Source organism: Pelobates fuscus, chromosome 3 (genome assembly GCF_036172605.1).
Source record: "Pelobates fuscus isolate aPelFus1 chromosome 3, aPelFus1.pri, whole genome shotgun sequence".
Classification (NCBI taxonomy): domain Eukaryota; kingdom Metazoa; phylum Chordata; class Amphibia; order Anura; family Pelobatidae; genus Pelobates; species Pelobates fuscus.
The window spans coordinates 418,825,333-418,837,700 of record NC_086319.1 but is presented as its reverse complement, the minus strand read 5'-3'; the positions used below and the strand labels follow the sequence as shown (position 1 = coordinate 418,837,700).

Genomic DNA, 12,368 nt, shown 5'->3' with positions numbered 1-12,368 from the left:
AAGAAGGAAGGTATGTAGATGAGGATAAAGGTCTAGCTGACTGCCTCAATGAATATTTTTGTTCGGTATTTACAGATGAAAATGAAGGAAAGGGACCTCAGTTAAGAAAAAGGATAAATGAGTCATTTATTACACGTGAGTTTACAGAGGAAGAGGTTCTATTTCAACTGTCAAAAGTAAAGACAAATAAGTCAATGGGACCTGATGGAATACACCCAAAGCTATTAAAAGAGCTTAGTGGTGTACTAGCAAAACCATTAACAGATTTATTTAACCAATCATTGATAACAGGAGTAGTCCCAGAAGATTGGAAGTTAGCGAATGTTGTGCCCATTCACAAGAAAGGTAATAGGGAGGAGTCGGGCAACTATAGGCCAGTAAGCCTAACTTCAGTAGTGGGGAAAGTGATGGAAACCATGTTAAAGGATAGGATTGTTGAACATCTAAAAACACATGGATTTCAAGATCAGAGACAACATGGGTTTACTTCAGGGAGATCATGCCAAACTAATCTTATTGATTTTTTTGATTGGGTAACTAAAATTATAGATCAGGGTGGTGCAGTAGACATTGCTTACCTCGATTTCAGCAAGGCTTTTGACACTGTTGCACATAGAAGGCTTATCAACAAACTACAATCTTTGAGTTTGGATTCCAATATTGTTGAATGGGTAAGGCAGTGGCTGAGTGACAGGCAACAGAGGGTTGTAGTCAATGGAGTATATTCGAAGCTTGGGCTTGTCACCAGTGGGGTACCTCAGGGATCTGTACTTGGACCCATTCTCTTTAATATTTTTATTAGTGATATTGCAGAAGGTCTTGATGGTAAGGTGTGTCTTTTTGCGGATGATACTAAGATATGTAACAGGGTTGATGTTCCAGGAGGGATAAGCCAAATGGAAAATGATTTAGGTAAACTAGAAAAATGGTCAGAGTTGTGGCAACTGACATTTAATGTGGATAAGTGCAAGATAATGCATCTTGGACGTAAAAACCCAAGGGCAGAGTACAGAATATTTGATAGAGTCCTAACCTCAACATCTGAGGAAAGGGATTTAGGGGTGATTATTTCTGATGACTTAAAGGTAGGCAGACAATGTAATAGAGCAGCAGGAAATGCTAGCAGAATGCTTGGTTGTATAGGGAGAGGTATTAGCAGTAGAAAGAGGGAAGTGCTCATGCCATTGTACAGAACACTGGTGAGACCTCACTTGGAGTACTGTACACAGTACTGGAGACCCTATCTTCAGAAGGATATTGATACCTTAGAGAGAGTTCAAAGAAGGGCTACTAAACTGGTTCATGGATTGCAGGATAAAACTTACCAGGAAAGGTTGAAGGATCTTAACATGTATAGCATGGAGGAAAGACGAGACAGGGGGGATATGATAGAAACATTTAAATACATAAAGGGAATCAACACAGTAAAGGAGGAGACTATATTTAAAAGAAGAAAAACTACCACAACAAGAGGACATAATCTTAAATTAGAGGGACAAAGGTTTAAAAATAATATCAGGAAGTATTACTTTACTGAGAGGGTAGTGGATGCATGGAATAGCCTTCCAGCTGAAGTGGTAGAGGTTAACACAGTAAAGGAGTTTAAGCATGCGTGGGATAGGCATAAGGCTATCCTAACTATAAGATAAGGCCAGGGACTAATGAAAGTATTTAGAAAACTGGGCAGACTAGATGGGCCGAATGGTTCTTATCTGTCGTCACATTCTATGTTTCTATGTTTCTATGTTTTACTTTTACTGTTTGAGCCAGGGGGAATAAAAGATAGTTTTACTAACTGTTGAACCCCTGGTCTGATTCATGCCATTTTTTAATATGTTGTTCCCCTGAATGGATTGATTGTGGATATGTATTTTTATGTGAATGTGATGTATGGTTTTAAAGTTATGAAAGTTGTGTAAAAGTATATTTTACTCTGTATGCATAATGGGATTATGTGTCACACTAAGGGGAGGGGATGTGTGGGAGGTAACATCTATGTCATTGGTTCTTTTATGCCTCCCCCTGGGTGTGGCCTGTATGTGTGAGTTGGAAATAAAAGCCAGACTGGGTGTCCCAGTCTTGAGTCTTGCTTAACCCTCAAAGCGATGTGTCGTCTCGGTCTTTGGGGGAATGGGATTGTATGCTGACTGCCAAGAGTGTAAGCCGATGTCTGCTTTTCTTGTTCAGCTGTTCCAGTGTTCGTGTGGTTCCAGTCGGGAGAATGGTGTTTGCAGTAGCTGCCTGTGCATCTGTAAAGGGGATTATCGCCTAAACTGGGTTTTATCCTCTTGTAAGTGAAACGGTCCGTTACAATTGGTGGCAAGCGGCGGGATCGTTCCTACAACCAGAGGGACAGCTACAGACAACACCATTTCTGGATTACAAATTGAGGGCAACGCTAGTATCCGTACAGCGACCCTATCTACAAAGGAAATCAGGAAAATGGAGGAGAAGTTTCAAGTTAGATTGGACGATTACGTCCCGGAGTCTGGAGCAGTCTCAGAGGAGGACATGTTGATGTACAGACAGTCTGTCAGAGGCGGGTTGTGGGACGAAGCCCTAGAACAAGTACCGTATTCACGAGGGGAGCGGCGCCGCAGCAGAAGGCAGCAAATCCTGGCTAGAATGGCAGAGCGGATGCCCCTCCTGAGAAACCAGACCACAGGAAAGTGGGTGACTAGACTCGAGATTCTAGTATACGCAGAACTGACGCTCGACAACGCGTACCAGGCGCTACAGTGGTACGCGGCTCAGTGTGTCCCCAGGATGGCAGAGTATGAGTTCCCAGAAGGCGGAGAGTACACTGGCCCCGGTCTATTTTGGGATAATAGTGGTGACGAGGACTTTGGGGAAGATACCGACTATCGTTTTTGGGACCTGTACGGCATCCGAGAGAACATGCTGGGTCTCTTTGGCGCTATTGACCTCGAGGCAGACCTACGATATTTGGTTACCCAGGAATGGAACCTGGAGGGGGATTACCGGCGACTCATCAATGAGGCCTGGGAAGAGACAACCGGTCCTCCCGCCCAACAGCAACCAGCAGTACCCGAGGTAGCAGAGTTCCTAGACTGGTCCTGTGAGCAACCCCAGGGAGATGAAGGTGTCGTCCTTCCTCCCCAGCGGCAGTGTGTAACCCAGGGAGCCGAAGGTGCAGTCCTTCCTCCCCAGCGGCAGGCTGTGTTACAGGGGGCAGAGGTTGTTGTTCCTGCCCCCCAGCAGCAAAGTGATGTGCCAAGAAGGCAGTGTGAAGTGAAGGGAGAGGAGAGCAGCGTCCTCCCTCCCCAGCGGCAATGTGTGCCCCAGGGAGCTGATGGTGTCGTCCATCCTCCCCAGCAGCCGTGTGTGTCCAAAGGAGCCGAAGGTGCAGTCCTTCCTCCCCAGCGGCAGGCTGAGTTACAGGGGGCAGAGGTTGTTGTTCCTGCCCCCCAGCAGCAAAATGATATGCCAAGAAGGCAGTGTGAAGGGAAGGGAGAGGAGAGCAGCGTCCTCCCTCCCCAGCGGCAATGTGTGCCCCAGGGAGCTGATGGTGTCGTCCATCCTCCCCAGCAGCCATATGTGTCCAAGGGAGCCGAAGGTGCAGTCCTTCCTCCCCAGCGGCAGGCTGAGTTACAGGGGGCAGAGGTTGTTGTTCCTGCCCCCCAGCAGCAAAGTGAGATGCCAGGACGGCAGTGTGAAGCGAAGGGAGAGGAGAGCAGCGTCCTCCCTCCCCAGCGGCAGTGTGTGCCCCAGGGAGCTGATGGTGTCGTCCATCCTCCCCAGCGGCAGTGTGTCCTGCAGGGAGCAGAGACAATCAGTCTCGCACCCCAGCAGCCGGACAAGAGAATGAAAGGGGAGACAGCTGGTCCCCCTTTCCACCAGCAGAGAGAGTGGCAGGGAGAGGAGCCGGCTAACCCCCCTCCCCAGCGGCAGTTTACCGTCCAGAGAGAGGAGCTTGTTACACCCTCTCTCCAGCGGCAGCCTAACTCACCAAGGAGAGACGTTAAGCCCCACAACTGTGCAGATGGGACCGTAGTCTCTGCACTTACAGCACAAGGGATAGGGACGGTTGGTCCTGTTCCCCAGCCTCAGTGTGATGGATCCAAAGGGGAGACGGTCGGTCTCCCCCTCCGGCAGTCGAGCTGTGCACCTAAAGGGGAGACAGCCAGTCTCCAGCAACCAGGCGCCCACCAGACTACTCCCGTGGTAGTGCTGGCAACAGGACAGAGTACCGCTGGTCTCTGCCCCCTCAGCAACGCACCAAGGCAGCCTACCCGTCTCCCACCCAGCAGTGGTGAAACACCAGAACTTGGACAACATCCTTCCTCACCCAGATGTAGTAACCGGTTAGTGTGGGTGGGCTGCTCTGTTATTTCTGTTTCGTGGGTGGGTTGCTGGACTAACCAGGGCACTGACCGGCAGAAAGTCAGGTACCCTGTTAGTCTAATTGGCAAAGGGGAGAAATGTGGCGAAACCAGCTTCGCCACTGTGAACTGGAGAGGCCTGGCTGCTAGCCTCCTGCCTTTGGACTATGGCCCTGGGAGATTGGGCCCTTTACAAACAGTATTCGGCCCTAACAGAGTGCATGTCACTCATTCTGGCCCTTTAAATACAGTGGGGCCATTCGGTACTTGCCCTGTGTGAGCAGTGATACCCCCCAGATAGCTATGCCATGGAGCCTATTCATATAATGAAAGACTATGGGAAAGACTTTGGCTCCATGGCAATTAAACTGTATTTGTGTGGTCTGTGTGCCATTCACCTAATAATGTGCACGCAGACCTGAGCTATCTGGGGATATGTTAAATGTCTGTGTTTAATGTATAAAATGTGACTTTATGTATTTTAAAGAGTTTTATGTTGTTTTGCAACCATGTGGTTAATGGAGTCTGCCTCTAGTCCTGGATAATTAGATTTCTTCTCCAATTATCTCCAGGGCAGAAGGGAGGAAGCCAGGATGCATTGTGGGGATGTTTTACTTTTACTGTTTGAGCCAGGGGGAATAAAAGATAGTTTTACTAACTGTTGAACCCCTGGTCTGATTCATGCCATTTTTTAATATGTTGTTCTCCTGAATGGATTGATTGTGGATATGTATTTTTATGTGAATGTGATGTATGGTTTTAAAGTTATGAAAGTTGTGTAAAAGTATATTTTACTCTGTATGCATAATGGGATTATGTGTCACACTAAGGGGAGGGGATGTGTGGGAGGTAACATCTATGTCATTGGTTCTTTTATGCCTCCCCCTGGGTGTGGCCTGTATGTGTGAGTTGGAAATAAAAGCCAGACTGGGTGTCCCAGTCTTGAGTCTTGCTTAACCCTCAAAGCGATGTGTCGTCTCGGTCTTTGGGGGAATGGGATTGTATGCTGACTGCCAAGAGTGTAAGCCGATGTCTGCTTTTCTTGTTCAGCTGTTCCAGTGTTCGTGTGGTTCCAGTCGGGAGAATGGTGTTTGCAGTAGCTGCCTGTGCATCTGTAAAGGGGATTATCGCCTAAACTGGGTTTTATCCTCTTGTAAGTGAAACGGTCCGTTACAGGTATGACTTGCAACCCACGTCTGCCACCAGTGATCTCATCAACCAAATATCTATTGTTTGGATAGGTTATAACATATCAGAAAGGGTTTCAGACTATTTCTCCTTTTGGTGAGAGAATGAACAAATCACCCAATATGCTGACTGTAATGTAGAATAGACTCTGCCTAGCGGGGGTGCTACATGGCATTAATACCATGTTAAACCTATTTATACAATAACAACCTTGCAGAGTTTCCAACAATCCAGATGCTGTTTACATAACCGAAATTTCTGTTTATACAACATGTTCCTGCAAATATTATCAGACGGTAGAATCTGGAAGGTCTGATAGATCATTTTATGCAGACTGCCCATTATAGAACCTCACAGTGTGGTCCAGCTCGCCCTCCATAATATCTTACTGCCTGCCAGAACCCATCCCTTTGACCTAACTGGTACACTGTTGGCTGCCTAATAAAAAAAAAGGTAATTCATCAACAAAACTGCTAGTGATCTATCTTTGGCAAAACTGACTCGGGTGGCATAATCTGCCGAGAGCCGGCACAGATTGGACAGAATCTCAAAGAAAAATTGTTATGAAATAAAGACTGCCTATATCTCTGCCGTAAACTGGTCCAAGATAGATGATGTAATAGCAGACTGCCGGGATAACTTCCTGTTTGAAGACACATTTGATAGATTCCATGTTGGAAACATCTATGAGACAGATATTAAAGGGACACTATAGTCACCTGAACAACTTTAGCTTAATGAAGCAGTTTTGGTGTATAGAACATGCCCCTGCAGCCTCACTGCTCAATCCTCTGCCATTTAGGAGTTAAATCCATTTGTTTATGAACCCTAGTCACACCTCCCTGCATGTGACTTGCACAGCCTTCCATAAACACTTCCTGTAAAGAGAGCCCTATTTAGGCTTTCTTTATTGCAAGTTCTGTTTAATTAAGATTTTCTTATCCCCTGCTATGTTAATAGCTTGCTAGACCCTGCAAGAGCCTCCTGTGTGGGATTAAAGTTCAACTTAGAGGTTGAGATACAATATTTAAGGTAAATTACATCTGTTTGAAAGTGAAACCAGTTTTTTTTTTATGCAGGCTCTGTCAATCATAGCCAGGGGAGGTGTGGCTAGGGCTGCACAAACAGAAACAAAGTGATTTAACTCCTAAATGACAGTGAATTGAGCAGTGAAATTGCAGGGGAATGATCTATACCAGGGGTAGGCAACCTTTTAGCAGCACTGTGCCGATATTGGATTGTGATGTCCCGTAGCGTGCGGTCCTATTTTTTTTAAATTGAGGTGTGTATGCTGCCGTATTCTGCTTGTGTTATTTTTACTGTAATTGCTTTGTATCGTTGTATATGTGCGTATATGCAGGGCCATCTTTAATATTGACTGGACCCTGGGGAAAGCATTTGCTTGGGGCCGCCTGGACCCTGTCCCCCCTCCCCAGGCGTGCAATCACGTCCTCCACCCCAACGCTGACACACACAGACATGCTGACACACACAGACATACTAACACACACGCAGACATGCTGACACACGCAGACATGCTGACACACATATACTGACACACATACACAGACAGACATACTGACACACGCAGACATGCTGACACACACACACACACACACACAGACATACTGACACACAGATATACTGACACACACAGATATAATGACACACACACACACACACAAACATACTAACACACACAAAATTTACACTTTAAAGCCCACCCTCCAGTTTCCTACCTTTCCTGCTGGTGGCTGAAGGTGTTGGGAGTTGGGGTCTGGATCTCTCGGCCAGCCCCCCTCCACTCTGCCTACTCTTCTTTCCAGCGCGCTCCTCTCTTTGTGGGTGGAAGTGATGCGCGGTCGTCCCTTCCTCCCAGCCTGCTGCCGAAAAGCAAGGGGCCCGCTCGCGCTGTTAAAGCGCCTCAGCGCGCAACCAGACCCCTGCTGACAGAAGACCACCGGGTCAGCCAGTGGGCCTCCTTAGTGTGTGGATTACTGGCCGGGGGGTGAGAAAAATAGTTGAAGCCAGCGGGGCTCACGGTGCAGCTGCCCCGTTTGCCCCACGTTAAAGACAGCCCTGCGTATATGAGCTATTATATTGTATATGTTCATGAGTAGTTTAAGGTATTGTGTATGATACTTATGAATGTAAGCTGTGTATGGGGGCTGCTTGTGGAATTGTGTGTGTGTATGGATATGTCACATTGTGTGTTTGGTAGTGTGTGGGGCTGTTTGGATTATTGTATGTGAGAGGCTGCATGTGGAGTAGTGTGCATGTATGTGGATTGTTAGTGGTGTTGCGTTTGTGCGGATTGTGTGTATGTTTGTGTGTGGGCTGTCCGTATTATTTGTATGAGGGAACAGTTATTATGCATTTCTGTGTATATCTAGCAGTGTGGGTGGCTTCCCTGGGTTCCAGTGGGGACCAGGCCGGCCAGGTACATGTCAAGGACAGGAGCTGCAACAGCAACTGCGTGCTGCTCTACTACTGTGTGGATTCCCATTCACAAGTGCTGGGAGGAAGTGATCTGAGCTCACTTCCTCTACGTGCTGCAATGCATAAATTGAGGATTGTCCTTCACCACTGTAACGGATCACCTGGCACCCCGACTTGGTACCTCCGTTAATGGATGCTCCTAGCGCTTCCTGAGGACTCCAAGCACTCTGGCAGACACCACAATCACCGAATCCGAGAAACCTTTAAATTCTCCCAAGCATATGAATGCTGTAGACCATTGAATAGGAACCATACGAATAGGCTTGTACTCCTAGCAGTCAACTGGAACAGCATACAATAAATCCTTCCCCCCAATAATGAGACGACACATCACTTTGAGGGTAAAACAGGAACTCTGGACTGGCTCATCCAGCCTGGCTTTTATTACACTAATCCACATACAGGCCACACCCAGGGGGAGGCATAAAATAACCAATCACATACATGGTTCAGCCCACACATCCCCTCCCCTCAGATAACATTAAACTCAATTATCCGGTACACTTTTTCAGCCAAGTTCTGGATGTACCCCAAAACCCGGGGGTACACCTTTAAATCCAGCATCGCTGGATAGCCCTTATTCAGGGGGACAACATATTCAAAATTCAAATGAATGGTTCGTGAGATATGGGGTTCCAAAGATTTGACCGACCGCATGGGTAAAGTATCCGAAAACAGTTCCATGCATTTTGGCCCTGCGGTCGGTCACAAACAAGGGAATGAAAACAGGCGAATTGCCTGTGTTATAGAGCCTGGAGAGGGTTTGAATGAATTCCCTTGTTTATGGGGCTCTTTCTACCGAACGGCGGGTCATTCGGTAGTTTCCATACGAATTTCTGGAAGTATGGAGGTCTCAGCGGTGTTTGCCTAGTCAAGTGTCCGATTTTAGTTCCAGACACTCGACGGCAAAACACCGCTGTTCGGTAGTTTAAGATGGCCGCCGCCACGTGTTTGTTTCCCGAATGGCGGCCACCCAGAGGACAAAGACCACACTGCACTGATTGCCAATTACCTGTTTGCAACATTGTTGCAAACTGTAATTGGAGGCACACTCATTCCTGGGTGGTCTGGTTGTTCGGTAGTTTCACTCAATATACTGAATGGAGTGATTCTACCGAACAATCAGAATGCTGCATACAAATCACCCAGGATAAACTTAACACATCTATAAATACATATATAATATTACAGGCAGTACACTTGAATATGCTTCACAATCTTAAAGGGACAGTAGTCCCAAAAGTCCCAATATGTCCATAGATGCTGTTAAAAGGGCCAGTAGCAGCAATATACAGTACAATATGCCCCAAATAACCCAGGGGCCATAGTCAGTAGGTAGGAGGCTAGCAAACAGGCTTCTCCAGGGCCCAGTGGCGAGGTTGGTTTCGCCACAACCACCTCTTCGGATTAGCAGAAATCTTAAGTTTTATTGGAACTCCTGATAGGCCAGAGTCTGTTTGGCTCTAGCAGCCTTGAGTGCCGTGCAAAGACACCTCGAGTGCCGTGCATGGCACTAGTGCCGTAGGTTGCCTACCCCTGATCTATACACTAAAACTGCTTCATTTAGCTAAAGTAATTTAGGTGACTATAGTGTTCCTTTAAGAAGTTAGAACGTGTCTCTTGAATGTTTTCACTCTAAGCTAATCACAGCCACTGTTAAAAATGGTTTAACACAGAATGGAAGGACAACGCCAGGGAACCCCCATACACTATAACCACTTCAGGAAGATGGAGCAGCTGTCTCTTTAAGGACTACAATTCATTCCTTGCCCATTTATGATCTGCCGGATCTCAATACCTGGGAGCTGCCATTTTGGTCTCCTTTGTCCTTGACCTCTGTGGGATTCATTTTACCAATGGATTGTGGGTAAATCTGATTGGTAACTGCTTTAAGCTCCGCCCATTGTCACGTTTTTTCAGCCTGACTTACTATGTATTTTATGAAGACTAAAGCGCTCATGGAAAATAAAATAAAACAAGATTTATACCCGGTGAGCTATATAGAAGCAGATAAGATACATCGTATTATTGGTGTCGCAGCAACGTTAAGAAGGATTAATCGGCAGAAACGCGGTCCTGTAAGAGCCTCGCCCCTGGCAGCCATGGACGTGCCGTGTGTGTCCAGCCCTCAATTTACGCAAATAACGTTATATACATATATTAATGGCACATGGTAATCGTAATAAAAGGGGAAATAATTATGGCTCCAACTGCAGCGTCACATATCACATCACAAGATACCGTAATGGTCGCCGGCCACTCACACTATCACATTTGATGATCTCAGCCAATCCCATAGGAAAGCATTGGGAGGCTATTGTGCAGGCGCTAATCAGCATCTCCTCATAGAGTCAATAGACTCACTATATCTCTATGGGGAGCGTTCAGCGTTTGCATGCAGAGTATGGATATGCTGAATGTCAGTGCTGCACATTATGCAGCACTGACACAGGAAGCACCATTAGTGGCCGTTTGAGTGACTGTCACTGGAGGTTCTGCTAGACAGCAATGTAAACACTGCCATTTCTCTGAAAAGCCTGCAGGGACAGGCTATAGACATCGGAACCCCTGCATTAAGCTGCATACTATACAATAAGCTGTATCCTATACAATAAGCTGTATCCTATACAATAAGCTGTGTACTATACAATAAGCTGTGTACTATACAATAAGCTGTATCCTATACAATAAGCTGTGTACTATACAATAAGCTGTGTACTATACAATAAGCTGTGTACTATACAATAAGCTGTGTACTATACAATAAGCTGTATCCTATACAATAAGCTGTATCCTATACAATAAGCTGTATCCTATACAATAAGCTATATACTATACAATAAGCTATATACTATACAATAAGCTGTATCCTATACAATAAGCTGTATCCTATACAATAAGCTGTATACTATATAATAAGCTGTATCCTATACAATAAGCTGTATCCTATACAATAAGCTGTATATGGTACAATAAGCTGTATACTATACAATAAGCTGTATACTATACAATAAGCTGTATCCTATACAATAAGCTGTATCCTATACAATAAGCTGTATCCTATACAATAAGCTATATACTATACAATAAGCTGTATCCTATACAATAAGCTGTATCCTATACAATAAGCTGTATACTATACAATAAGCTGTATACTATACAATAAGCTGTATATGGTACAATAAGCTGTATACTATACAATAAGCTGTATACTATACAATAAGAAAGGTTGGCGTTAACAAGTTAAATAATTGGGGGCCACTGAGCCCAGGTTCACACCTGGAAACCTTATCGTTGTTATAATGTAATTTCTCAACAACAATATATATATATATTTATTTTATAAATCAGGTTTTTAATACATTGTACAACGTATCCTGATCTTTAAATTGTTGGTGTTGTGTCTAAAATCACAATAACTGCTGTTGTAGACTCCCTTAATGTTTTAGGGTTTGTGTTTCATTTGACAATCTGCATATATTTATGTAAATTCCGCCGGTGCACAGTCACATATATCCTCCAGGGATGAAAACACAGCTAGTTTCTTATAACAAGGCGTGTTAACGAAGAAAGTGATTCACTCTCTAATTATCGAGGAAGTAAATATCGAGTTGCTCTCAGGAATTTTTGTCAGTCAGGCCGGCTCCAGCAATTTCATCTGGCTGACATAAATCCAATTGAATCTTAGTGAGTCCAACTCAATCCGTCAGCTGGCTTGAGCCAACCTGTAGCTCAGACAGTGTACAAGTACAACTCCCATAACTGTCAGCCAGCCAGAGGTCTATCATACAATAGGAGGTCTATCATACAATAGGGGAGACGGAGGAGGGCTTTTCTTCCCTCAATTCCGGTCACGTAGTCCAGGGCTCCTTACAGTCTTGCTTTCAACAGTAGGGATTTTGTGGTCCTGTCCGGCCATCTCCATTTCCATGGTGTCCTGCAAACCACGGGTCTGTCCCCGAGCAGTACAACGCAAGTGCATTGAAAGAAGGGAATGCTGTGGGCACCAAGACCATGCAAACAGTGCTTCACCGGTGCCCTCTGTATGTAGAGGGCAAGTTGTGAGCCAGGCATCCCTTTCGGTATATGGGCTTGGCCATTATGAGTGTCACCAGCCACCCATCCGAATGTCATCGATCCCAATGTTGGGGGATCGGTGTAGCTCCAAGCAGTGTACAGGCAGTCAATGAAAGATTTCAGTTATTGAGCTGGAGGGCGATTGCTCGGCATTCTAACTAGAGGGGGATAGTTTGGTGAAATAGCTGTCTGGCACAGAAGGCATCGATAACCACAACCAAAAGCCACAATAGGCGAGTACTACCGTCACAGCTCGGGACT

General features: G+C 45.6%; 1 protein-coding gene across 2 annotated transcripts in view; it reads right to left on the bottom strand.

Moving 5' to 3' along the window:
- Positions 1-12,368, bottom strand: part of LOC134603625 (rho guanine nucleotide exchange factor 15-like) — an 84,454-nt gene that overhangs the window by 55,046 nt on the left and 17,040 nt on the right. The gene's annotated exons all lie outside the window — the stretch shown is intronic.